Source organism: Mesoplodon mirus (assembly GCF_964341445.2).
Source record: "Mesoplodon mirus genome assembly, chromosome: 7".
Lineage (NCBI taxonomy): Eukaryota > Metazoa > Chordata > Mammalia > Artiodactyla > Ziphiidae > Mesoplodon > Mesoplodon mirus.
In genome coordinates this window covers 15,945,250-15,967,563 of record NC_138983.1, presented here as the reverse complement: position 1 = coordinate 15,967,563, position 22,314 = coordinate 15,945,250, and the positions used below count along the sequence as shown (strand labels likewise).

General features: G+C 54.6%; 1 protein-coding gene across 3 annotated transcripts in view; it reads right to left on the bottom strand.

Moving 5' to 3' along the window:
• TP53I11 (tumor protein p53 inducible protein 11) overlaps window positions 1-22,314 on the bottom strand; it is a 150,371-nt gene that overhangs the window by 15,457 nt on the left and 112,600 nt on the right. For 2 of the 3 annotated variants that reach the window (XM_082628841.1, XM_082628843.1), the window contains exon 1: window positions 2,573-2,656. The exons of the other annotated variant lie outside the window; for it this stretch is intronic. The gene's annotated coding sequence lies outside the window, so the exon portion shown is untranslated. Of the gene's footprint in view, window positions 1-2,572; window positions 2,657-22,314 lie in introns of those variants that run through there. 3 annotated transcript variants of the gene reach the window in all.

The following is a 22,314-nucleotide window of genomic DNA, read 5'->3' as shown; positions in this document are numbered from 1 at the left end:
AATACATGGTTGAGATGCAGGGTGAAGGGAAAATTATTCCGGGCTAGGAGTCAGAACATTAGGCACCCCACCCTGCAGCTGCCACTCCTGGGCAGCTTGCCCTGGGGTTACTTATGCTATCTCTGAGCATCACTTCCCTCATCTGTGAAATGGGGAGGCTTATCCCCTCTCAGCCAGCCTTGTCTCCTATCCCTTCCCCACCCGCTCACTCTACCCTAGCTACACTGGCTCCTTACAGTTCCTCAAATACAGCGGGCACAGTCCAGCCTCAGGGCCTTTGCACAGGCTGTTCTCTGCCAGATCTTTAGTCCCTGAAGCTATCCCCACAGCTCACTCCCTCAAAACTTTAGCTCGTAAGTCACCTCCTCAGGGAGACCTCCCCGACCACCCTATTTAAAATGGCGACCTCACCCCTGGCCTCAACACCCCCCAACACTCAACTTTTCCCCCTCACCTCCCAATATACTATATAATTTGCTTATTTACTTTATTAGTTATTTGCCCCTTCCCCACTGTAAGTGTCAGCTCCAGAAGGGCAAGAATCTTTTAATTTTGTTCACAGCTGTCTCTCAGGGTCTAGAACTGTATCTGGCACTTTGTTCATTAAATCATTTTTGGCCTAGCCCTCACAAACATTTTGTTCAATAAATGAAAGAAAGTAAAGAACAGTTCAGCGATGTGTGAATATCACAGGTCACTGTCAATTCCACTGTTCCTCCCACCCCCAACCCCTGGACTGGCAGGCCCTTCCTCCAGCAGACACAGAGCGGGGCTACCATAAGATCTTGGGGGAGGGGAGGCAGTTGAGTGTGGGGTTGGAGAACTTGGGGTGCGGGTGGCGGGCCTGAGCTGTGGATCCAGGAGGTACTGACAGCCAAACATGGGTGGAGGGCTTTGGGCCTCAGCCCTCCACTCCAAATTTAGGACAGATTAAGCTGACAGCATGTGGGCAGAAAAGGAGAAGTCAGGTCGGCTGGTTCCCAAGACAATGGGGCCGGGAGGGCACCTTGCGGGGCAGAGGGCCCCTTTTACAGATGGGATAACAGAGGCCTGGAGAATACGTAGTCTTATTTACTAACAACCCAACCCCCCTCCCCCCTCCCCCATCCCCGTGTCCCTGGCACTGCAGGCTGGAGGAAGAGAGGGCATCGGCTCCCTCTCCACAGACCACCAAGACTGGAGGTCCAAGAGGCCTCTCAGTTGGGGTGGGCATCCCTGCAGCCCCGGTGCCTTCTCCCCGCAGGGCAGCCCCACCGGGAAAAGTTTGTCTGAAGGAAATCAACCAGGAAGTGCGGGGCGGTGGGGCGGCGAGGCGGCCTTGGCCGTCGAAGCTGGGCTCTGGTCTACAGAGACGCCTCGGGGTTCTCGGCCTCCACCCTCCACCTGGCTCCCGCCCCCGCCGCCTTCGCTTCCGCGTAGAAATCCGCTCCACCCGGGGCCTCGAGGAGGCGGCGGGAGCCCGGGACGGGGTAGGGGCGGGGGAGGGCGGAACGAGAGGACGAAGAGCTAGTGCCCCAACCGTGATAGGGGCGTCGGGGGTGGGCGAGGCGTCCTGGCGGTTCCCCTACGGGCCCCCGGAGTGGGTACGAGTATACCGCCCAAGGCAGGCAGTCCCAGGCTATTCAGCGCCAGGACAATGGCACCACGCTGCCCCCGTCCGCTGAGCGCGCGACTTGAGAGAGAGTGGGGAGCGTCGGTCTCCACCTGTCCTTCCCCTAACCTCCTCCCAACAACTGGGGCTTAGGCTCGGCTTCCGTTTCTGCTCCCCCCACCCCCGGAGACTGGGGTCTCCCGGTCTTGCTCCTCCCCCCTCCAATGTGTCCTTTATCTCCCAGCTCCAGATACCCACCCACTTTCCTAGAGGGCTGGGGGCTCCAGGCGGGAGCTCCTGGCTGTCGGACGCCTGCGGTGCTCTGGCCCAGCACTCCCGCCCCCACGGTCCCCCGAACCAGAAGGTCGGGCCAGACTTATGGGCAGCGGGAACCCCGCCACCTCCAACCTCGACCCAGCAGGGGGCGAGGAAGGGAACTCGCAAGTTTGGGCCGCACACACCCCGGACCCGGGAACAATGGAGGGAGGACAAGGACAGGGATAGAGGGGGGGAGGGGACAGAGAACCGAGCGCGGGGACCAAGTCAGACCCCAGGGAGGGAGAAAATCCTTTCCGCTCGGTTTCTCCCTCGCTCTGAAGCGGAGACCGCGAGCCTAAGAGGCGGAGGCGGAGGGCGGAATAAACCGTCCTAGAGGGAGGAGACGACGGAGGGAGGAAGCCGGAGGAGAGAGGGAAACCGAGTCAGAGGAAAGGGAGCAAGCGGAGAGCGCGAAGGAGAGGACCTGAAGGGGCTGCGGGCGGCGCCCGGGAGAACCGCGGAGGGGGGAATCCCTGGAGTCCCGGCAGAACCCTCCGGCGCCAAGAGGTGCCGGGGCGCCCGGCTCGCGCGCACGGGGTCCTGTCCTCGGCGGTCCCTGCGGCCGCAGAAGCCCCAGTGGGCTGCGCTGCGCAGGCACCGGCCAGCTGGCGGCGGGAAGGGAAAGTGCTAGGCTCCGAAGCGGCGGCGGGGAGCAGAACTTACGTTCCTAGCGCCTGCTGGCGCCGGCGCTGCGCGGAGCTGGCGTGCCAGGGGGACTCCCGGGCCCTCGGTCGACTCACATCGTGCCGCCCGCGCCGGGCAGGGCAGGGCCGGCTGGACTGCGCGCGGAGTCCAGCGCGGCGGGGCTTTGCCCGAGTCTGGCGGCCCGAGCTGGTCCCTCCTCTCAGTTCTGTGCACAAGCCAATGGCGCGCCGTCCCCTCCCACGCGCCGCGCTGCCTAGCCCCCGAGGGTGGCCGCCGGGGCGGGCGGGAGAGAAGGGTTGGGGGGACTGGGCCCCCGGGCTCCCCAGCCGAGGCTTTCCCGGAGATCGCCTGCGGGGGGCGCGATCACGCCCCGGGGGAAGGCGGCTGGGAATCCCAACAGAAGGCCCGCGCCGCCCAGGGAGACTTTCGTGGCAAATTCTCAAGACTGCGCCCCTTTCGTGAGACTATCAACACCCTCGTAGGTTGGCAAGCCACCTTGTCTTAAATATCCCTGAGGTATCGCCTGGGGCCTAGGCCAGTGTCTAAAACGGAAAGGAATGCTTTGGCTGGTAGATACCCAAGTGTGTAACTACACAGTTACACAGCAATGGTCCCCGTCTGCTGAGCGCCCGCTCCGTGCTAGGCACCGTGTGCTGAAGGAATTACAAATACTAACTCGTGATTCTCACAACTACCTATGAGGCCGGGATGATTGATCCCATTTTACAGACGGTGGTCGTTAATGTTTGCTTTCATTTAGTCTTCTGGCTTCCAGCCTAGGCTCACCGTTTCTAGTCGCCCCTTGCTTGGTGTGACTTTGTCAAATAACATGACACCATCAACCCCATCCCCACCACACACACACACACGCACACGCACACGCACACACACACACACACACCTTCATCCTCCAGCCTAAAATCCAGCCTCAACTATGTTGCTATAAATTGCACTGTCAAGGGACAAAGATCTTAGCTGGGGCTTATTGGCCCGTGGGGGAGGGAGGAGGCACAGTGGAGAGACCTTTTGTGTCCACACATCCTGTGGAGGGCAAGGGGGGTAAGAATGGAGTTTGGGGGTCCTGGAGGCTCTCTGGGAGCCTTTCAGCCTAAAAAAAACTGGATTCCTACAGCAATTCCCCCTGCCCCAAGATTCTGAGCTCATTTCAATGCTTTGTGACTAGTAATGTGTTTCCCCACCCCAACTCCCACCAATCTCCTTCCTGGAAAAGAACACCTGCATCTCTTTATCTTGGCTGATGGTCACAATGGGAGGGGGGTGGAAGAAAGAAGGAGGCGAGGTTGATGACAAGCTCCATTTCACAAGATAAGCAATGGAGGCAGAGAAAGGTGAGTGGTTCCCCAGGCTTCTACCCGTACCTTAAGAGTTGATCAAGCAGGCTCTGGAAGCAGACTGCCCAGGTCCAAATCCTGGCTCAGGCTTTTGGAAACTGTGGCCATGGGCAAGTAACTTAACCTCTAGGTGTCTGGTTTCTCAGTGTACAAAATGGGGGCAACCAATAGTAGGAACACCTATGGTGGTTGTGGAGATTTAAATGGCAGCAGCCCACGCTTATTGGGCTCTGACTGTACCAGGTGCTCAGGGCTGGCGTGCCAAGCCGACTCCCATTGCCCTCCCCGGAGCTGTGACTGGGCAGGAGAGGCTATGCCCTTTACACAGAAGTAAACAGGAAGTGCCTGGCTTATAGTAAGCACCCAGTGACGGTTAGCTGTCTGATTACCAAGGTAACAACTCTGATCCTGAGGCAGTGCTGTGGCCCACAGTGCCACCACCCTGCTCCCAGCCAGTGATCGCCAATAATGAATGAATGAGTGAATGAATATGACTACAGATCAGGATTGTTCCTAGCTTTGTTGGGTGAAGCACAGACCCAAAATCCACCTGACTGAAGTCTCAGGGCTTGATAGTAGTCTTTGTGACAATTTAGAGTCTCAACTCACTGCCTTAACAGAGCTGGCTCCAGCAGGGATGATGAATTCATGTGTTCCTCCTTCTGCCTTCCCAGCATTCTGGGCTCTGGGTTGCTAAAGGGCAGGCACCAGCCTCACTTGTGTGCAGTGTTACCCCTGATTGCCTCCCCTGACTAGGAGACACAACTAGTGTTCCCCTAGGTGTGACTATTGGATATACCTGAGAGCCTGACTTTTATCAATAGACGGAGGGACTTTATAACAATCGCTCCAAGATCTCCAACACAGAAGGGGCTGCTTTAGTAGTAGTGAGCACCCTGTCACTAGCAGCATGCAAGCAGAAGCCAAGGAAGAGTTGATGAGGGTGCTAGAGGAGGGGTTCATGCCTTAGGTGGTGTTTGATGTGGATAAACCTTGAGCACTGGGTGACTTGATCCTGTGTTCTTGTTTCCCAAGCCCATCAGATGGGAGGGTGTGAGCACAAGCCGTCCCATCATCCTTCACGAAGGAGGCAATGTTGACTGGGCCCTTCCTGTGTGCCAGGCAAGGTGCTGGCTGTTGGGGCCCCAGTCCCTGTCCTTGAAGAGCTTACAGCTCCTGGAAGACAGATGCACACACAAATAGTCAAGCGCAGCAATGGAAACAACTCACAGTAACAGCCAAAGTGCTTAGGGAGCCAGAGGAGAAGGAAGAGACATTCTCCATTACCCCTGGCGCCTACTTTCCCTAAAGAGCCCATTAAAAGCTCTGTTCTCTTCCTTCCTATATGATTTTCTAAAGTGATGTGCCTTTACTTCAGAACATTCTTTAGACTGCCATTCTGCCTTTAACATTTCTAAGTTACCTCATCTTTACATTGCACATAAATGTAAAGAGGATAAAAACTGACATTTGGGGCTTCCCTGGTGGCGCAGTGGTTGAGAGTCCGCCTGCCGATGCAGGGGACATGGGTTCGTGCCCCGGTCTGGGAAGATCCCACATGCTGCGGAGCGGCTGGGCCCGTGAGCCATGGCCGCTGAGCCTGCGCGTCCAGAGCCTGTGGTCCAGAACGGGAGAGGCCACAACAGTGAGAGGCCCGCGTACCGCAAAAAACCCCCCCAAAACCCAAAAACTGACATTTGTAAAGTGCTCCCCAAATCTAGGCAAGAATAGGTGCTTGACACGTGGTAGCCATGAGATGTCATCATTATTTACAGTGCAGGACAGGGAACGTTAACTGAGAGGGCGAGAGAAGGGGGTTAGGACCCTGGCTCTGCTCCTAACCAGCTGTGGCACCCTCTGCTGCTCCTGAAACACGAGCTTGTGAGCGTCTCGTGAGGTGATGAGATGCAAAGGGTTTGCAGACTGGAAATGCTGATTCCTATTATTATCATTATTATTGTGATTCTCATTATTGTGAAATGTTTCCCTCAAAGCCCCAGGAGGGTGGGGGTGGGGGGGAGGTGGAGCCCAGAGCCGTGGCTGGGGGAGGGTCACTCCCCTCCAGCCTCCCACAGGAGCCTGGGAGCAGCTGGGCCTCCATCGGCCCAGGTTCCAGCCAGCAGGGGCGGCAGCACCTCCTTTGTGGCTGTGTGTCTGTGTGTGTGCCCGTGCAGGTGGGTATTGGAAGGTGGAGTGGGCACAGGGAATGCCAGTGTCTGTGGCTAGAAATCACTTGTGGATTGTGACTCCCTGGGGAAGAATGCAGAGGCAATTAGATTTCAAAGATGCCAGCAGGGCTTTCCTGGTGGCGCAGTGGTTGAGAGTCCGCCTGCCAATGCAGGGGACACAGGTTCGTGCCCCGGTCCGGGAAGATCCCACATGTCACTGAGCTTGCGCGTCCGGAGCCTGTGCTCCGCAACGGGAGAGGCCACAACAGTGAGAGGCCCGCATACCAAAATAATAATAATAATAAGTAAATAAATAAAATAAAAAGATGCCAGCAGTGAGACTAGTGTTGGCACCCAAGAGATGAGGAGAGAGGCTGGGGGGAGTGAGGGTTTGGCCTAGTCTTTGGGGCTAGGGACAGGGGATAGGTCTTACCAGGGACCCCTCCCTGGGGATGGCGGTGCGTGTAGAGGAAAAAGATGTTGTCAGAGGCCTGTGGTGGTTGAGCTCAGGGGTTTTGGAGCTGACAGACTTGGGTTCAAAGCCTAGGGATGGGCCAGTGATTTCATTTCTCTAAGCCTCAGTTTCTGGTCTGTAAAATGGGGATAATAGTAGAGCCTATCTCCTAGAGGTTATTGGGAGTTTAAGAGAGAGAATGCATGTTAAGCTGTTAGCAAAAAGAAGTCACATAGTAGACTACTATTGCTGATCTTATTCTTATTCGTAGGAAGCCCAGAAGAAGGAGGGAGAGGGCCTCGGAGGTGCCAGTACTTGGTAAACTGGGAAAGTAGCACTGGGGTGAAATCTGTCAAGCCAGGAGGTGGTGGAAACTGCCACAAGGAGCACCATTTTGGCCCAGGCCGAAAGAGCCACTGTCCCAGCACACAGCGTGAAGCGGAGGAGCTGGGCTTTCATACCTCCTGCCACTTCCCTTTGCTGGTTCCCCTCACTTCCTCTAGAGTGTCTTCCTTCCCTGTGAGCCTGTCTTGTAAGAAGACCTCTGGTCTTTCCGCTCCAATTCCAGTGGGCCCAGGCTGAGCACAGCTTTGGGGACTGGAAGAAGCAGCTGGGAGCTCAGGGACCCTGAGACAGGCCTCCCCCACACTGCCTGGCCCCTGCCTCCATGCCAGGGACACTGTCTGGGCCTCCTTCCCTCCACCACCCGCCCTCCCACCTATGAATCATCCCCACCACTGCTGTTCCTGCTCCAGGACTGCAGAATGTCAAGCAGTTCCTCACCTGTGGGAGAGACAACCCATTAGGATGCGGGTGGAAGCAGTGAGGCTCAGCCCTTCTAAAGGAAAGACGTGACAGCTCAGCTCTGGGACCAGAGGACCACAGCCAGCCCTTTTCTGCTTCCACTGGGGAGAGCTCAAGGGGACAGGTGAGAGCAGAACTTGGGAGTTAGACCATCCTGGATCTAGGGTCAAGGCCCTAATTCTGCTTATTAGGTCTGTGGCCTTAGTTGAGTTACTCAGCCTCTCTGAGTCTCAGTTTCTTCATCTGTCAAATGGAAAGAGAAAAATCATGCTGAGGCACAGGGGACTTGGAGCATTAAGTGAGGCACAACCTGTAAGTCCTGAGCTCAGAGCCTGACTCACAGTAAGTGCTCATTTAATGTTCACTGACTCAATGAATGAATGAACAGGCAACAATGGCGGTGAGTGGCAGTAGAGGAAGGTGCATGTGTCTGCCTTTGGGAAAGCCAGCCTCCACCAGCTGGCTTGGGGCGGTGGGGTCACAGTCTGGGGGCCCAGGACACCTGTTGCTCTGTGCTGGTATGAGAGAGGCAGCTTCCAAAACTCAGAACAGAGTGTGGACTATCCCTTGTGGGCACAGCTCACACTGCTGCAAGTCAGATAAGAGCCTCAGGCTGGGTGCAGTCTCTCTGAAAGTGCTGAGCCCTGCCTGACCACAAAGAATTGCTATGGGGTGGGAGAACAGCAGATAGTGGATCTTCAGCTTGGGAGACCCCCCAAACCCCTTTACAGTGATAGCATAGAGCAGCCACTCTGGGCTGCGAGGTCAGGACCTTGGACCCTGGGTAGCCAGCTAGGGCCGTGAGCAGCACCTCACCTGCCTCCTGCCCAAGGGGATGCTAGGCCACTTGGGTACCACACCCTAGAGAGCGCTATCACCTTCTCAAAAGATAGCTTTCTGAGCCCTTACCATGTGCCAGGCCCTGGTCTAGGTGCCTTACATGTATTAACCTTAACAAATCTCATGATGTTGGTACCATTATTAGCTCCATTTTATAGATGAGGAAACTGAGGCCCACTGAGTTACATAACTTGCTCAAGGCCACCACCCAGAGATCAGTGAGCTCAGGATTGGAACCCCAGGCCCAGTGTCCCAGACGGCTCTGGCTGTGCTGCCGACCTGGGCAGGGATGGCTGATCCTCCTTGGCCTGCCCTGTCCCCAGTGTAGTCATCCAAGTTTGGGGCAAGGGCATCACCTTTACATTTATAAAGGTAATTTATAAATGGCTTTTGAGCAGTGGTTCTCAAAGCAGGTTTGCAGGAAACATGTTAGAAATGCAAATACCTGGTCCCGCCTCAGACAACACAGAATCAGAAACCCTGAAGGGATAGTTGCCGGGGCCGGAATCTGCATTTCAACCAGCCCTCCGGGTGATTCTGAGTCGAGCTAGAGTTTTAGAACCACTGCTTTAGAGTCTGCAAAGCAAACTAAATTCCTAGATTCTCTCATTTAAACTGACACTTTGGTATTATTCGGCCCATTTTGCAGGTAAGAGTAACGAGTCACTCTTTGCCAGATATCACCTACCAGGGAAGTGGAAGAGATGGGCCGGGAACCCCCAGTTTTTCGTTCTGGATTTTTTTTTCTTTCTTTCTTTGTTCTTGAGACCAGACTGCTGACCAAGGTGAGGAGGGGAAGGGACTCTGACAAGAGGGGCTGGGACTGGGGTGGGAGAGGTGGGGAGCCCGCTGCCCTGTTTCCCACGGGAGGCGGCGGGCCGTGTTTATTATTCTTTCGGAGGTGTCCCTACCCAAATCAACACAAATAAAGCCCAGCCTGGCGTGTTGAGTGATTAATACTCGCGGGGCGCTGCCGAGGCGGATCGCAGAAACAAAGGCGCACCGCACGGGAGGCATCCTTATGTAATTGCTCCGAGAAGGAGCGGAGGGCTGGGCGTGTCCGAGGCTCAGGGCGCCCGGGGCCGCCGCCCGTACTTGGAGGGCGGGGGGCTCTGCCGGCGGGGAGGCTACGCTCCGGGGCGCCAGGGCTCTGGGCGGGGCGCGGGTGGAAGGAGCACCTGCAGCGGAGTCCTCACCCGGCGCTCTTCTCCTCCCACGCCCGAGCCTGCGGCTGGGAGGCAGGTTAACCCCTGCGTGGCTGAGTGCAGCCCTCCGCTCCGGAGGAGGGGGCCCCCAGAGGCAGATCCCCCCAGTCCCCCTGGCCCCCGGAGGCTGAGCCAGGGCCTCCCCAACCCCACTCACCGCCGCCCGTCCGTCCTTCCCCACCCTCACTCGGAGTTGGGGTAGAGAGAGAAAAAAACAACACGCTGGGCAACCTGTGGGTGCAAGACCCGTGCTTGTATATCAAACCTCTGCGACGTGGCCCATTTTATAGATGGGGACCTGAGGGCCAGAGAGGGCTGGCTTCATGCACCAAGAATTCCAGCCCGCAAATCTGTCAGCTCCAAAACCCACTGTTTTCCCCTGGTACTCCACAAGGGGTCTTTATAACCACCGTGGATCAGTTGTTGCCTCTGTTACCCCATTTAGGGTTCAAGTGCGGGGATGCTGGGGCTAGGGTGGATCCCCCATCAGGGGCCTGCGGAAGGGGTTCGGCACAGCAGCGTTGCAGCTGGGAGGCTGGTGTTCCTCGAGCAGTTGGCGCCAAGGGCCCACTGTGGCTGTTTGGGTGAGTGCGGATCAGCACACCAGGCCCTGCCCCACACTCCTCACCACGCCAGACCCCCGAGAACCGACCTTGCCATACTCCCAAACACTCTAGTGCTTCTCCCGGGAATGCCCTCCTTCCATCCTCCAGGCAGTCTCACTTTTGAGAGGTCCTTTCCCCTGCCTCGCTCATGTACCAGGAAGCCTTCAAGGCTGTCTCTTCCAGCCCTGGGAGCACCTGGTGACTGCACCTGACACATGCTATGTAATCTCTCTGCCCCCATTAAGCCACACCCCTGGGATGGCGGCTCTGTTGCTAACATCTTCACACAGCCACCCTCAGGCTGGCACTCAGCCGGCCTCTCCTAGAATTGGGTGAATTTGAGGTGGAGGGTGCAACCCTGAGATGGATTGAATGCTTGGTGACAGTCTTCAGACCCTGGCTTCAGAAGTCTACAGCCCTGCCTCTGGCACTGCCAACTCCCAGCGGTGTGACCCTGGGCAAATCTGTAGCATCCCTGCGCCTCTGTTTTCCCATTAGCAAAGAGGGACAATGGCAACCTTAGTCTCATGATGCTAGTTAGTACTTATTGAGCACTTACTATATGCTGGGCAACTTCATGGACTCTATCCATGTTATCATCTCCACTGTGTAGATAAATAACGCTCCCAAATCACCAGCTGATAAGGGACAGAGCCTGGCTTCAAACCCTAGTCTCTAAATCTCCTGTTTTCTAATCTCCCTTTTACAGGATTATGTTGACAATTGGATGAGAAATAGTTAAGGACCAGCATACAGTAGGTGCTTAGTAAAGTGTACCCCTCCACTCTAACTCCCAGGACAGAGCTTCCTTTGCCCACTGCTTGCCCGGGCCATTCTGGGAGCCCCTCTGTGGGTGCGGGACTGAAGGAAGGGGTTGCAGGAGGATCTTGGCAGAAGGAAGTGTTCTGGTTTCTGAGTATGAATAAGTTATTGTTTTATATCCTTATATTAAGAGAAGGGCACCATGTGCATTTACCAATTTAAGCATGTTGAACTGCAGCTTTCCTGTGTTTTGCCAATTGCTAAAATGTATTTTCAGCCCAAGGCAGTAAACAGAAGACCACTCTGCCTGGCTGCTCCCACAGTCCTGGGGCAGAGAAGGACGTCTGACCCCAGCCAGGCCTACAGGGAGAGTAGGTGTCAGTGGGGATCCTGAGGTAATAAGAGAGTTCCTGTGGGTCCCCTCCAGGTCATGAGAACTTCAACAGGACTCTTCACCGCTCTGAGCCCTCAGTTTACATAGCTGAAAATGGGCCTATTACTAGTACCCTGTCCATGTCACAAGGTGAGAAAAGTGGCTGTAAAAGTGCTTTGTACTCATGAATCATCTTTTTTTTTTTTCTTCTTGCGGTACGCGGGCCTCTCACTGCTGTGGCCTCTCCCATTGCGGAGCACAGACTCCGGACGCGCAGGCTCAGCGGCCATGGCTCACGGGCCCAGCTGCTCCGCGGCATGTGGGGTCCTCCCGGACCAGGGCACGAACCCGTGTCCCCTGCATCGGCAGGTGGACTCTCAACCACTGCGCCACCAGGGAAGCCCATGAATCATCTTATTATTGTTGTTATTCATACTGAGAGCAGAAAGAGTACCTTCTCTATTTTGCCTCTTCAGCTCAGCTACCAGCACCTACCCTAACGTGCTACCCAACCCTAACCCAAGCCAAGATCAGCTCTCACTGGGACTGCTCCTAACTGGTCCCCCAGCTCTTAGCTTTGCATCCTCCAACTCTCTCTCCACTCAGCCGTCCAAGAGAGCTTTGAAAAAGTTGACCAGAGATTATGAAACGTGGTTTTCCCTGCTGTTTCAGGTAAAATCCACACTCGTCACTGTAGCCAGCGTGGCCCTGCATCCTCTGCCGTCCTCTCATTCCCTTTGCTCCACTCACACCGCTTCCACCTGCATAGTTCTTCTTTTTTTTGGCCACACTGTGCAGCTTACGAGATCTTAGTTCCCTGACTAGAGACTGAACTTGGGTCCGCGGCAGGCCCAGTGAAAGCCCTGAGTCCTAACCACTGGACTGCCAGGGAATTCCCCCACCACCTTCCTAGTTCTTGTATCCACTGAACTTGTTTCCACTTTGGGCCCTTGGCACATGCCATTCCCTCTACCTGGAATGCTGTTCCCATCAAGCCTTCCCATGGCTGCCTCTCTCTCTCTTACCACTGGTGTCAGCTGATAGGTCACCTCAGAGAGTCTTCCCAGCCACCAAATCACAGCTGACCCCTATCACCCAACTGCTTCCCCTGTTCACTACACTTACAGCATGTGTCACCATCTAAGATTATCTTACCATTTTAAAATGTACCTCTTTCTTTTATTTGCCTCCTCTAGAATATACCCTCTTTGAGGATAGAAACGTCATTTGTCTCACTCACCATTGTATTCCCAGCACCTTATTCTATAAGAGAGAGAGAGAGGGAAATTAATAAGGGTATTGAGAATAATTACTAATCAATGACATTGCAGAGCAGAACCAATGTTTTTTTTTTTTTTTTGCGGTACTCAGGCCTCTCACTGCTGTGGCCTCTCCCGTTGCGGAGCACAGGCTCCGGACGCACAGGCTCAGTGGCCATGGCTCACGGGCCCAGCCGCTCCGCGGCATGTGGGATCTTCCTGGACCAGGGCACGAACCCGTGTCCTCCGCATCGGCAGGCGGACTCTCAACCACTGCGCCACCAGGGAAGCCCTCCAATGGGTAGTAATCCTACTGCAGAGGGAGTGTTGCAGCACACAGCCTGTGCAGCAGTACCCAGCAGCCCAAGGATAAAGGCCGTCATACACCTACCACTTCATTTTGCAAGATTTTAAATGAAATTATATTGTTCCAGCTAAAATGAATATAGGAATATACGTACGTAAAACGAGTGATTTTTGCATTAGAGAAGCTTGTAATTTGATGGAGGAGATAGACATCTGAGCAGATATTACTCTCAGTTGCCCTCTTGTGCTTTGCTGTGTCCTGTGTCTGGATCCGTCTGGTGTGCTGTTCCCTCTGCTGGGATGCTCTTCACCCACCACACCCCAGTCTTCATCTGCTGGCTCTCGCTCATGCTTCTCTTAGCTCAGCTCATCTCCCTGGAAATTCCTTCCTGACCTCTCACCTGCACCTCCCATACTCTAGTCCAAGGTTGGGCTCCCAAAAACCCCCAAGCCAACCACAGCAGCTCTCTTAAGGCACTGGTAGATCTGAGACCTAGGTTCTGAGTGCCTGGGGCCGGCTGAGAGCTACTTCCAGGCCGGACTGTGTCTGTTTACTGCTGTACCTGTGTGCCTAGCACAGTGCCAGCACGTGGTGGGTGTCTGAGGAGTGCAGGGAGTGTGTGGGGGTGGGTATGAGGGGAGACTGTGAGCGCGGGGTGGTCTTGGCTGCCCCTCTCCTACACACACCCAGCTGCCCCGGCCCAGGCTTTAATCCCTGGAGTCCAGGGAGCCAGATGAGAACCTCCAGTGGGTGCAGCTACCCTCTGAATTACACCCCACACCGGCTGTCGCCCCCCCCAGCCCCTCTCCTACTTTCCCTCTCCCTCACCCTCACCAGGGGTCCAGGGCAGCCCACAGTCACCCTGGCCTCTCGGCGCTGTCCAGCTTTCCCACCCCATCTCTTTTTCTTTCTCCTTCTGCTTTGCTTCACACTCAACCCTCCTCCCCCGGCCTGGTGAATGCAAACTGAAAAGAAAAAAAAAGAAGTCCCCCTTGGCAGCAGTGGCGTCAACAGTGAAAAGTACCCAATTTAAGGAGTAATTGCTGCTGTAATGATTGCCAAAGCCCTGAGTCACTACAGAAAAGCAGGCTGAGGCTCTGGGACTCCCAGGCTCCCTGAGTTGTGCCGCTTGGGTTCTTTAATACCCAGGACTCAGTGTCTTCACCTATAAAGTGGAAGGACCAATACCGTCCCAAAGGAAATAACAATCCCATGACTCTCCCTGGGGCTGCAAATCAGAGGTCGAGGTGGCACACACAGCCGCTGTGGGAATCATCATGGGAGGGACATAGTCTTCCTACACAGGGCCAGTGAGAGGAATGCAATGCTGGGGTGGGGGGGGGGCCTGGAAAGGCACATAGCTTAGGGCTCTTGAGAAAGGCTTCCTAGAAATGGTGACATTTAACTAAGCTGGGAAGGACAAATGGGAGCTGTGGAAAGTGGTGGAGTGAGGGAGAGTTGGCCCTGGAAGGGACTAGAGACCTTTTCTGGCCCCACACTCTCATTTTACAGATGGGCAAACTGAGGCCCAGGGAGGCTGTGGGAATTGCTAAAAACCACCTACCCATTAGTGGCATAGCCCCAGTTAGAAAGCAGGTTCCTTGACTCCTGTTCCAGTGCTCTTTCTTCTGATGTCACTCTAGCTCATAGCGACAATGAGGACGGTGTGTTGAATACTTACCACGAGTCAGGCTCTGTACTATATGCCTTCTGTGCGTCTGTGTGTGTCTGTGTGTGGGTCTGTGTGTACTATTTCCTTTCATCTTTGGATAATCCTATAAGGTAAGATCAGAATAAAGGTCCTGTTTTACTTTAGTGAGGTTCGTAGAGCCTAAAGTCCCTACTGGCTTCTCCATACTCCAGTACCAGCTAACACCAGTGGTCCCAAGAGGAGGGAGGGCAGCTTCTGGGATTCATCCCTGGCAGGGCTGCCCTCTCCCCTCTCTAAAGAGGATTAGGGAAGAGCCCTTTCCACAGAGGGGTGAGGAGGGAGCCTGGCCTTTCTCTCAAAGGCCCACAGGAAGAGAAGCCTGATGGTCAAGGATATGAGAGGCATACATTTCAAGTCCCCATCAATGAGACTCTGCCTTGCCAGGGCCCATCTGAGATAGAGGCCAGGCTTCCCTGGTGAGTTCATTCCAGCTCTGGGGGGAGGAAATTGAGTGGAACTGGGGGAGGTGGGGAGGGACCAGGCTCAGGGATGAGAGGGCATCTCTCAGTGGCTGACTGGCCCCTCGCCCAGACTCCCACATTGGAAAGGGCACCTGGGACAATGAGTCATCTCTTAGAAAGGGAGGATATTGCTCCAGGCACCACAGAAGTGGGCCATCAAATGAGGGGAGGTGTTTTTAAAGAATTTAATTTTTTTAAAAATGCAAAGTACTATTGTCATCAGGGGATTTCCTTACAGATATTTTAGAGTTTAGTGTTGTTTTTATTTAGGGTTGCACTGGGGATAGAGGGAGACACCATCACCTTTTCAGGACTTCGGGTTTTAAGTGTTATAAGTGGGTGGAGGGGAGAAGTGGTGGGAGTGTCTCAGGGCCATTCCTGCTCTCCCTGGGGAGATGGCAGGGGACTGTGGTCCAAAACCCATTAACTAAGGAGACAGAAGTATTCAGTGCCAGGCCTGGCTCTGGAAGGACCTTACTGTGTGAAATTTACTTTGTGAAATTGTGTGCCTTTTCGGGGCCTCAATTTCTTCACCTGTGAAATGGGAATAACGACTTGCCTACATCACAGAACTTTAACTGCCATTCAGGCTAGAAATAAACAGGGAAGACAACCAGATGGCAGCACCTGTGAGGCCTTCTGGGAATTGCCTGGAAAGTTTATCAAGAATGCAGATTCAGGGGCCTCCCTGGTGGCGCAGTGGTTGAGAGTCCGTCTGCTGATGCAGGGGACACGGATTTGTGCCCTGGTCCGGGAAGATCCCACATGCTGTGGAGCAGCTGGGGCCGTGAGCCATGGCCACTGAGCCTGCGCGTCCGGAGCCTGTGGTCCGCAACGGGAGAGGCCACAACAGTGAGAGGCCGGCGTACAGAAAAAAAAAAAAAGAAGAATGCAGATTCACAGGGCCCTCCCTAGAACATCTGAGTCAGAATCTAACCACTGCTCCCCACCCCAAGTCAACCTGAGGCCCAGGCAGACTGAGGACCACAGCTGTGAGGCGGCGAGGCTCACCCGGAGCCAGAGTTTTGGTTCGGTCTTGGCTTAAACTTTGAGGAACTTGTGGCCTCAGGCAGGTGGCTGGTGCCTTCTTTGTGGCCCCAGGGGACTGGCCTGGGTGGTGTCTGAGGGTGTGGCCTCAGCCTCACGGTGCTTCTCTGAATGGTTAGAGGTGGGGCTGGCTGGGCAGGGGGTGGTGAGGAGGGTGCCAGGCCTGGCGACAGAGGCCCAGTGAGGTAGGGGCCCAGGACCTGGAATCGGGTGACGACCACTTCTGTAAGAGGAGGGCAGACCCCACCGTCCCCAGCTTCCAGCTGGGCCTCAAGGCTCCCCAGCCTCTGGGGTGGGGTGGCAGCTGGCCATCTGCTCAGACCTGGGCCCGGGGAGGTGGGGAGACACAGGCAGAGAGCGCAGAATGGCCTCTCTGTTGGGCCCCAGCCTGAAGAACAGATGGCCTGGAGGCCTCTGGCCTGCCCTCTTCAGCCCTGCCAAGTCACAGAGTCCTCTCTTCCAGGGAGAGGAGGCTCCCGAAGGCCACTCATGGTGACAGCGCCCAGGAAGACGTGGGTTTAAGGGGGATTAGTGGGGCCCAACAGCAAGCCGCTGCCTGGAGAGGCCTGGGAAGTCCTGTGACACCTGCAGCCTCAGCTAAAGACAGGCAGAAGGGCACCCAGTGGGGAAGGGGCGTGGCTATCAGAGCCACACCTGGCCCAGGCCAGCTTGGGGTTCACTCAGTCTAAACCTCTCCCACCGGTTTTGCCGACTGGGAAACTGAGGCCTGGGAAGGGGCAGAGATCCCACTACATCACCCAGCAAGTCAGCGGCAAAGCTGGGAGTGGAACCCAGGTGTCCTGATTCCCGGTTTGAGGATCTTCCTATCATACCTCCCTCTTCCCTTCCAACAGCCTCCCCCTCCCCCCTCCCCTCCCCTCCCCCCTCCCTCCTCCCCCCTCCCTCCTCCCTACCCTTCAGTCAGGTCCAGGCTGCCTCCCAAGACCTGGCCCTGGCCTGCCCACCTGTGTGACCACTTGAACTTTTTTTCTGCTGCAAATCCTTCAAGACCCAAATCAAATTCCCACTTTTGGGGAAGCTTCCAGCCCATCCTCAGAACCTAAACTTCTGAATTGGGAGGCCCGTGCTGTTGGCTTTGGGTGATGAAGGCTAATCCCTTCATGGTAAAGAAGTAACTGAGACTCAAAAAGGGAAAGATGTTTAGAAATGGTCCCCACCACATCCTACCCCAGTCATTCTCCTGGGCTTCAGTTTTCTTTAAAAATATATTAAAGAGCTTCACTTCACCAGAGGCTGTCAGGGTGAAACAGGGTCCCTTTGTGTCTGTTTCTTGAAAAGAGAGATTTTTTTCCTACTTTCTCTCTAAGCTTTCCCATAGGGTCAGGTTTAATTTCTTTTCAGAGTCAAGTGCTTAGCTGGAGAAGCTGGGGTCGGTGCCCGTGGAGGAGCTGTGCCTGCCAACACCCAGGTGAGGCGGGCAACTGTGCCTCCCTGTGTGCCGCGGACCAGCGAATCACAGGGCCATCCAGCTCTGCTAAAGCCTCCTAACGCCGGCTCACAAAGAGGGGCTGCAGTCGGGGAGGGGGAGCGGGGTCACCTCGGGTATGGACAGACCCAGATGTGGTCCAGACTCCACTATTCACCGCCCGTGTGAGCTTAGACCCGTCTCTGAGCCTCATCTGTGCTTCTCTGACCAGGCTGCGGGCACACCCCACGAGGGCCTCAGGAGGGTCGTGTGAGCACAAACTCCAACACCCACAGAGGACGAAGTCAGGCCTCAGCCCCTGCTCCACGCAGGGGCCCAGCCCACGCGATGGCACCCCTGCCCTCAACAGCTACACACCTCCCAGTTGCCTCGGTCCCCTGAGCCAAGAAAGCTCCTACTGTCTCTTCACCTGAGCTCCTGGCGTGCCCTCTGTCCTGCCCTTGCTGTGTGTCTTTAGGTTCAACCCTACCCCTTTCTGATACCCTGGCTTCTCGGCCCTCAAAGGAGGAGAGTGGACACCTCACTCTTCATAGCCTCTTCTGGCCCTGGAAAACCACTCCAGGCTTTCTCTGAGCACCTTGGATGGGTACATCTGGCCTCCCCGGTATAAGGAAGGCTGGAGAGGCCTGAGGCTGAGGAGGGGGAAGCCGGTTCCCCATATCGTGGAGCTTCTAGTGGTGGCCAAGAGACAAGCCTGATTGAAGAAAACCCTTGTAGTTTCACCCAGACCTGATTCATTCATTTCACTACTCATCTGCTTAGTGAGCACCTACAATACGCCAGGGACCATGCTGGGCTCTGAGAACATAGTAGTGAAAAAGGTGGACATGGGGGCTCCCCGGTGGCCCCCAAGCTTGTCATCTGGCAGAAGAGACAGCAGAGTCCACAAACAGATTGACATAGTGACAACATGTGATTGATGCTTTAAAGGTTGTGAAGGAGCACGGAGACAGAGAATAATTGTGGAAACGAGGGGAGATGAATCAGCTTTAGATGAGGGGCTGACCCTGGCCTCTTCGAGGGGTGGCCTTAGCACTGAGACCTGAAGGGTGAGAGGGAGCCAGCCACATGTCATCTTAGGTGGAGGTGGGTGACTGTGCCAAGGGGCCCCAGGAAGCCCTCGTGGCAGAGGCAGAATTAGACAGGATGGGGGAGGCGGGAATGCAGGGGAAGTGGGAGAAGCAGCCAGATCTTATGAGAAGTTTTACTTTTTCCCCAAGACCCAGGGAAGGCCCATAAGATGCAAGGAAGGGGCAGTGACGTGATCAAACCCACATTTTCCACATATTTGTGAGCTCCGCCAGCTCCTGTTTGCAACAGAGATGGTTAGGGAGTGAGGGGGGAGATGGGGAACCTGACACAGAGGTCTCCAAAGTGGGGTGCAAACACCCCAGGAGGTGTGCAAGGTAATTCTCTGAGGCGAAAGGAATATTAAAAATTGTTATTTCTATTTCCATTTCATCCAAGAAAAAAGGAAAAGAATTCAGCTTTACCAGTATTTATAGATTGACACTGATGTCCATATTTGGTCTTTATGTCAAACATTACTGCACGGAAGATTGGGCTGACAGCCGGCCTTTTTCTTTGCTGTCAGCATTTTGAAGAACTTTTCTCTTCAGGTGAGACCAGTTCAGCAGATTTCTAGATAAGAACACCCTTCAAGTGATTTTTCACCAAGTGGACAGAGGACTTAAAAAGAAAGCAGGAAAAAGAGGGACGAAAAAGGAAGAAACTCTGAACGTAATGCACGCACTGGAATCCAGAGCGAGGCATGGCTGTGGGCGCTTCACTCCCCAGCATCTGCTCCGACAGCCATCAGAGAAGCAGACACTGTGATAATCCAACTGGGTCTAAAAAGAAAGTGGTCCCCAAAGTTCAAATGTGAGTGAGAAGACAATTTGCAATAAGAATTTATATCCACTATTATTACTAATGAGCTTAACTATAAGTACAGATTTTTGGTTTGCGATCTTAGCTAATGATGGCATAAAACCATTCACACTTATTAAAACATTTAAAAATATTATTTTAATCTGATTTAATTGAACTTAACTTTATATTTTTGTGCCTGTTTGATAATATTCATAATACATTAGTACAGTAATGCATGATTATTATTTATAAATGAATAAATATATTCAGTAGGTGTGATCAGAACTTTTTGCTGTGTCAAGGGCATGAGCAAGCTTGATGGAGACCCCTGGGCTGTGATGTGAGGGCTTTTGTCTGGGAAGGTTTTTTTTTTTTTTTTTTTTTTTTGTGCGGTACACGGGCCTCTCCCTGCTGTGGCCTCTCACGTTGCGGAGCATAGGCTCCGGACGCGCAGGCTCAGCGGCCATGGCTCACGGGCCCAGCCGCTCCGCGGCATGTGGGATCTTCCCGGACTGGGGCACGAACCTGTGTCCCCTGCATCGGCAGGCGGACTCTCAACCACTGCGCCACCAGAGAAGCCCGGGAAGGCTTTTTTTTTAAAACTCCCCAAATGAAACAGAAGTTCATTCCCTTAAAGGGTAAACGGCAGATCCTGGCAAGGCTTTCTGATTGTTTATTCACTGGCCAGTAATAGAAGAGAACACATATCCTGGCTGGAGGAGAGAGTGCTTCCAGTGGCTGCACATGGGGCTGAAGCTCTGGAGGCCAGGAGCTTGCCCCCTGCGAGGTCTGCCTGCCGGCCGCTTCTATACCAAGGCCCTGCATTTCACATGTGTGATTATTGTTTCCCTCCCTCGGAGCCCAGCCTCAGGCTGGCAGCCCCTTCCGGGGGAAGATGCCTCCTTTTGCCTTTCCTGTTGCTTTGGGGCTTAAGATCCTCCGCAAGTACAGCACTGCTGCCATCTCCCCCGCCCCTCATCATACACTCAGGGTCCAGCAGACCCAGGGGAAGATGTGTCCCCCTGCCTGCAGCTGGGCTAAGCCAGCCTTCCAGCCCCACGCATTTCCAAGCGCTCCGACTGGAGGGTCAGGGCATCAGGTTCCTTCCTATCCACATCCTCCCAACTCTCCTTTTCCCAAAAAGGTCTTCACAAACTCCAGAGGTCCTTGGATGCCCCCAGAAGCCCTAAATTGGGCCATCCGGCTGCCTGCCTCCCTTCTCCCCCTAGATCACTGTCTGTTTCTCCTGTCGCCACAATCCAGCCAGAAAACTCCCCAGAGCACGCTCCCACTCCTGTTCCCAGGCAGCAGTTTCCACGTTGTTGGCATCAGTACACATTTATTAATAAAATGAGCAAAGTAACCAAATGCTTTGGCAGCTCCTGAAGTTGCCAGAGGCTCTCCACATGCACAGTGGCACCAGAGGGTGGAGACGGGCCCTGGAGAAGAAGTCTGTGGGGAGCCACAGGGGGACAGGTCCCTGATCGTTGGTGAGACCTTCCAGAAGGCACAAGAGATGACGGGCCCGTGTGCTGCGGCTTGGGTGGCTTTGGGGGAAGGAAGTCTTGCTGGGGGCAGGGTGGCCTGCATGTGGCTGCTTGGAGGACCTTGCTCCAGAGAGCCCCATGCAGCCCCACTCCTCGGAGAGAGGGCCAGGCCAGAACTACACCACCACCCCACGCACTGCCAGAGCCCCAGGGAGCGGTGGAGAGTAGGTTAGAGCCCACCCACCAGTGGAAGTGCGCTTTGTGGAAATGATGCTACTTCCGCAGTCAAATCCTGCCTCTGTGCGGCTTTGCCAGATCGCCTAGTGCAGCTCCCTACTTCCAGATCACCTGGGATGCTGCTACAAATGTATTATCACACCCTCGGGCCCATCCTAGACTCACAGAATCACCCTCTACAGATTCAGGCCCAGGAACTTGGTTTATCACAAGTTTTCCACGTGTGTTGTTTTTTTTTTGTTGTTGTTGTTTTGCGGTACGCGGGCCTCTCACTGTTGTGGCCTCTCCCGTTGCAGAGCACAGGCTCCGAACGCGCAGGCTCAGCAGCCATGGCTCACAGGCCCAGCCGCTCCACGGCATGTGGGATCTTCCCGGACCGGGGCACGAACCCGCGTCCCCTGCATCGGCAGGCGGACTCTCAACCACTGCGCCACCAGGGAAGCCCTCCACGTGCATTTTTATGCAGTCAGGTCAACACTCAGGAGCCACAAATTTAACCTCTCATTATTCATTCCCCCCTAAAAAAACAAAACAAAACAAAATAACGGGGGGTAAGGGGAAGAAGAGGACAATTGTTCTAACCTTTCAGGATCATTATGAAGATTAAATTGACGAATGTATACCCCAAAAAACCCCCAAAATCTAATCATTCACTAAGACCACTGTGTGTGAACTCATTTAATCCTCATCACAACCCTAGGAGGTAGGCACCATATTAAGCCCATTTCTCAGATGGGGAGACTGAAGCTCAGAGATGTTAAGTAGTTTGCCTGAGGCTGCACAGATGGTAGTGGCCGGGATCCATGTAAACTGCTTGGCACAGTGCCTGGAACTTAGTCAGTACTCATTAACTGGTGGTTTATTTAAAAGAAGAAAAAAAAAAGGGAACTCAGGTCTGTTGCTTATAGTCGTTTGGAGATGATGTTGTCCCTGCCTTGCACCCCGAACATTCTTCCCTACCCCTGGTCAACCTAACCCTGACCAAAAGGATCTCCTTGCAGGAGTGCCCTAACTGCCCAGGTCTGCAGCCAGAGCCGGCTGCCTTGGTCCCAATCCCTGCATCTCCAGGCTCTGAGGAGAATCTTGGAAGCTGCATCCAGCATGATCTCTCCAGTACCCAGTGTACCCACTCAGCACTCGGCCGTTTTACCCTGAAGTCCATGGAGGCTTTCTCACCAGGTGGGAGAGGGAACACGCATTATGCTTCCTGAGCTCACGCCTGTGCATTCAAGTTCACAAGCGGTGCTTTTCTTAGAGCAGCGCGTCATTTATGCTACCAGAGTAAACCTGACATGAGGGAGGACTGCGGGGGAGGGAAGGAATGTGTGCTAAACCGGGCACTGAGGTGGGACTTGGGTGTGTTGTCTCG